This window comes from Scylla paramamosain, chromosome 1, assembly GCF_035594125.1.
Source record: "Scylla paramamosain isolate STU-SP2022 chromosome 1, ASM3559412v1, whole genome shotgun sequence".
NCBI lineage: Eukaryota > Metazoa > Arthropoda > Malacostraca > Decapoda > Portunidae > Scylla > Scylla paramamosain.
Genome location: NC_087151.1, coordinates 16,764,315 through 16,770,000, shown reverse-complemented (window position 1 = coordinate 16,770,000; position 5,686 = coordinate 16,764,315). Strand labels below are relative to the sequence as shown.

The 5,686-nt window shown below is 42.4% G+C and overlaps 1 long non-coding RNA gene across 1 annotated transcript in view; it reads right to left on the bottom strand.

Annotated features, from left to right (window-relative positions):
• The window catches only part of LOC135101567 (uncharacterized), an 11,532-nt gene extending 5,846 nt beyond the window's left edge, over positions 1 to 5,686 (bottom strand). Inside the window, exon 1 of the long non-coding RNA XR_010269307.1 lies at positions 4,260 to 5,686. This is a non-coding gene — a long non-coding RNA (uncharacterized LOC135101567). The remainder of the gene's footprint in view (positions 1 to 4,259) is intronic.

Sequence of the window (5,686 nt, the reverse complement as noted above, 5' to 3'; positions counted from 1 at the left end):
CTATGCAAGTATTACCATGTAGCCAAGTCTCGTACCACCCCGTATCACCCTCAAGGAAATGGGATCTGTGAGAGGTTTAACCGCACCTTACATGGGATGTTAGTTACCCTTGGTCAGGAACAGCGGGAGCATTGGCCTAGGCACTTGTCAAGCCTCACTGCCATCTATAATACCACACCCCATACTGTCACTGGTTTTTCACCAGTGAACCAGGGTTCGTCTTGTGTTGGCTGTGGGGATTGTGCATGAGGGCATGCACAAAGTTCAGGGGGGGTGAGTGTAAGAAGTTGAAGTGGGCGCGCCTGCGAGAGGCTCACAGACTAGTCAGCGAGTCCCGCCAAAACGAGTCTTAAGGCCCTGGAGGTTTGTTGTTGTGGGAACTGGGAATTTTGGCGGGAGAGGCGAGCGAGAGAGAGACAGGGTGCAGAGTAGTGGTGGATTTGCCATTTGATTTGCAGGAGTTTGGTCTTGGCAGTGTGCTGTGGGACGTCAGTGAGGTGGCACCGTAGCAGATACTGTGAACTAGGAGGCTGCAGTGAGGAACTTGCTGTCCCTGGCTGCTATGGTGTTAGTACCGCCGTGCATGGAGGAAGAGCTGCAGTACTTCAGGGTAGTGGTAGTGGCGTACCTTCAGCGCGTTGGGTCGGTGTGCGGTTGGGCCTATAGGGTGTGAGGGTCCTGGGGGTACTGGTTAGGGTGGGACTGTCAGTGGCATATAACATTTCTTGTGTTGGTGCGTGAAGTGTTTATTTCTCCTGTTTATTTGTATGTGGATTTACCCATTTTCTCATGGGATCAGGTATTTTGGAGTGCCAGCAGTGTGGCCTCTAAGAGTGTTAAGCACTCATATTTTATTTGTGTTTTCTTTATTATGTACTCATTTGTGTTTTCTTTATTATGTACTCATTTGTGTTTTCTTTATTATGTATTCAACCATTAAATTTTTAAATTGTGGCCCAGGTTTCTGTGAACCTAAGCAGGAGGTTTAAATTAATCAGTGGGTTCTTGTGGTGAGTGCTTGGTGAGCCTAATTAAGGTAGGTTAACTGTGCCCTAGTTTTGCACTCATTACATATATATATATATATATATATATATATATATATATATATATATATATATATATATATATATATATATATATATATATATATATATATATGAGAAAAACTGACAGAGACGACTCAGAATGCTTAACTTCAAATAAGCTGTTTTAGCTAGAGATGAGATGTGAAGTTTCCAGTTTAGATTATAAGTAAAGGACAGATCAAGGATGTTCAATGTAGAAGAGGAGGACAGTTGAGTGTCAACGAAGAAGAGAAGATGTCTGGAAGGTTGTGTTGAGATGATGATTGGAGGAATTGAGTTTTTAAGCATTGAATAAAACTAAGTTTGCTTTCCCATAATCAGAAATTTTAGAGAGATCAGAAGTCAGGCGTTTTGTGGCGAAAAGACATGGAAAAGTGCATGGTGGTATCATCGGCGTAGGAGTGGATAGGACAAGATGTTTGGTTTAGAAGATAATTGATGAATAATAGGAAGAGAATGGGTGACAGGACAGAACCCTGAGGAACACCACTGTTAATAGTTTTAGGAGAACAATGGCCGTCTACCACAGCAGTAATAGAACGATCAGAAATGAAACGAGATGAAGTTACAGAGAGAAGGAGAGAAGGCATAGGAGGGTAGTTTGAAAATCAAAGCTTTGTGACAGACTCTATCAAAAGCTTTTGATATATCCAAGGCAACAGCAAAAGTTTCACCAAAATCCCTAAAAGAGGATGACCAAGATTCAGTAAGGAAAGCCAGAAGATCACCAGTAGAGCAGCCTTGACGGAACCCATACTGGCGATCAGATAGAAGGTTGTGAAGTGATAAATGTTTAAGAATCTTCCTGATTCAAAACTTTAGATAGATAGGATTTTAAAGCAATAGGAGGGTAGTTTGAGGGATTAGAAATCACCCTTTTTAGGAACAGGCTGAATGTAGGCAAACTTCCAGCAAGAAGGAAAGTTAGATGTTGACAGAGCTGAAAGAGTTTCACTAGGCAAGGCGCATGCATGGAGACGCAGTTTTGGAGAACAATAGGAGGGACCCCATCAGGTCCATAAGCCTTCTGAGGATTTAGGGTAGTGAGTGCATCATTGCGAAGAATTTTAGTAGGTAGCATGAAATAGTTAGAGAGGGAGGAACAAGCCCTGAATTATTCAAGTTAGAGTTTTTAGTAAGCGAAAAGTTCAGTTTTAGAGATATATGTGATAGCAGTGGTGTTATCTGGTTGAAATAACGGAGGGAAAAAAAGAAGCAAAGTTATTGGAGATGTTTTTGGCTAGGTGCTAGAAGTCACGAGGGGAGTTAGATCTCGAAAGATTTTGACACTTTCAATCAGTGAAGGAATTTTTGGCTAGTTGTTTATATTAATGGGATGGATGTGCTTGGTGCAGGGACATAAGCTTCTCAATATCAGGCTGGAACTCACTAAGAAGTCGTAGATCCCCGCGGTCAGTAAATTTCAGTCGGTTTCTTTGCTTGGAAAGAAGCAAGGCGACTGCACTGAAGCCCCGTTCTACTAAATACGATGTTGGGAAGGCAATAAAGTACATTTTGACCTTGTTCCACAGCACTTGATAGCAGTCAGAGATTTTTTTTGTAACCAAAAATCTTGATATGACTTTTTGAACTTTGGCCTTAGCTCAATGTCATTTTGAATTGAAATCAGTTCTTCCTCTGCCACTCCAGTTTCCTCACCGTCGACATTTAGGAATGGATTGATCACCCAGTCTGGTATTTCAAGCAATAAAATGTCCTCAAATCTCTCAGACATGTCTCTGTGCAGTTCATCCAGGTGTGTACAATACATTTGAAGGTCATCGTCTGGTATGCCTTTTTCCTTATCCAATTCAGAGAGGCTTGGGAACTGGTAGAGTGCATGACGAGCTATGTTTCGTTTGAATAACTGTAACTTGGCCAGGAAGGTGGAGATAGCTGATTTGACTTTAATTAGGTTAGCCTCATTTCCTTGCAGCTGCAAATTAATTTCATTGAACTTTGTGAATATATCTGCCAAATAAGCAATGTCATGCTTCATGTTTCTTAGTTCATCACACAGAACAGAATTGGAGTCTTGGAAGAATTCAACAACTGTATCAAACAGTGAATAGAAACGTCTCAGGCAGTTTCCCTTTGACAGCCATCTAACTTCTGTGTGCAACACTAAACGTTCAAACTCTTCATCATTATCAGTGCAGAGCTGTCGAAACAGTCGGGAATTGAGGGTATGTGCCTTGATTTTATTTATTGCTGTGATAACAGTACTCATTGATTTGTGTAGTCTACCACTCAGGTTTTTTGCGACCAGATGCTGCCTGTGGATTACACAGTGCACTGTAAGTACTCCAGGTACAGCTTTTTTCAAGAAATTAATGAAGCCACGATGACGACCTACCATTGATGGTGCCCCATCTGTTGCACAAGCAAGAATGTTAGAAAGTGGGATGTCTTTCTCTTTGAAAAAATCATCAACGACACGAAATACTGACTCCCCTTTTGTGTCTGTTTCAAGCTGTCTTGCAAATAACAGCTCTTGAACCAAGCTTTCATCTTTGACGAAACGAACATAAGCAAGAAGCAAAGATTCATTGCCTGGCAGAGTGGAGTCATCTAACTGTAAACTAAATTCTGTTGTCCTAAGCATGTTACACAATGTTTCTTCAATATTTTCAGCCATTTCATCTATTCTTCTCTGAACAGAGTTATCACTGAGAGGAATAGCTTTTATAATTTGGTCAGGTGACTTGTGTACAACTGTGTGCAGAACCTCTCTTACTGCTGGTAGAGTAAGCTCTTCTCCAATTGTATGAGGCTTACCAGATCTAGCAATCAGCAACCATTTACTGACATAGAAAATGGTGGCGGACGTGATCTAAGGCACGCCGCCCTCGCCACCCACACAATGACATACGCGCGAACACACACACACACACACACACACACACACACACACACACACACTCATGCACACACAGGTACAAAGTCATATACATTCGTAACAATATATATCAGTGAATGCACCATCCTAACCACCACCCCCCTTAACCATCACCAAATACTCCTGTGAAGAGTGGTGCAAGCATGTGCAAGGACAGCCTTAGCACAGTAACACTTCCAAATTAAATTTAATGGTGAAACCTTTTGGCGTCCTTCCATGATATCTTTATTATATGATAAAATTCTGAACATTACAAGCTTGAAATTACAAACCTGAGCTTTTGCTTTTGTAGTCATATGCTGTCGGATCTGACTGGGCCAGAGCGGCGTGCGGTAACCGGACCCTGATGCGTCGTCCACTGACTCGTCCTGCTGCACGTGTTGTGTACAAATCGTCAAACAAACGTTCGAACTTCAGACTTCGACTTCGGACTGCCGCCCCCCTACCGCCCCCTTCTTCCTCACCGCCCCCCCAGATCTTTCCACCACCCCCAGGGGGGCCGTACCGCCCACTTTGGGAACCACTGATCTAGATCATGGAGGATAGCAAAGTTAAAGGTTAGTTTACCAGGACGGTCAATGAAGGGAGAGGAAAGCCCTCTCCCATTGGAAAGACCAATGGTGGTGAATATTGAAGTCTCCAAGAATGGAGATCTCCACAAAGGGGAAGAGAGTCAGAATGTGCTCCACTTTGGAATTTAAGTAGTCAAAGAATTTCTTATAGTCAGAAGAATTAGGTGAGAGGTATACAGCACATATAAATTTAATTTGAGAGTGACTCTGTATTCGTAGACAGATGGTGGAAAACTCAGAAGATTCAAGAGCGTGGGCACGAAAGCAGGTTAAGTCGTTGAGCACATAAACGCAACATCCAGCTTTGGATTTAAAATGAGGATAGAGAAAGTAGGAGGGAACAGAAAAGGGCTACTGTCAGTTGCCTCAGACACCTATGTTTCAGTGAGGAAAAGATGATATTTAGAAGAGGAGAGGTGATGTTCTACAGATTGAAAATTAGATCTTAGACCGCGAATGTTGCAGAATTAATGAAGACAAAGTTAAGGTGGGTGTCAAGACACTTAGGGTTGATACCGGAAGAAAAGTCCGACCTGGGGACATTTGTGGTCCACTCCTCAGATGGGTACTCCGAGGCTGGTAGAGGAGTCGCCATAGTAATTTTGAATTTTGAGTGAAAGGTGTGTGTGTAATTAGGTGCTTGTAATTTTGTGTGAAGGAAGAGAGTTGTCTTTAGAGGGCAGGCTGTGACGACCCCCTTGTGAGACACAAAAGGAAATGTTCAGTGAGGTCACAGCTGGGTTTAATGATAAGTTCACAGCACCCCCTGATCCAGTGCTTAAGACCTCAATGGGAGTAATTATCGTTTCGGCAGGTGTCTACTGCCTCCTCTTTGATTTATATAGGCCTATTAAAATAAGTACAAAGGAGAATGACTGAAAGGATGCAGGGGATAAGGGTTATTGCTTACGAAACGAGACTGGAACTCTTGAATTTACATCCCTTAGATAAGCGTAGGTTTAGAGGGGACTTCACAGAGGTCTTTAAGTGGTACAGGAATATAACAAGGGTGACGTAAGCAAAATTCTTAGGATCAGTAATCAGGATGCTAATGCCTTGATTGGACTTCGTCTCATCTAAGAAAAGGAATCAGGACAAACAGACTCCAGAGACAACTAAGAGGCATA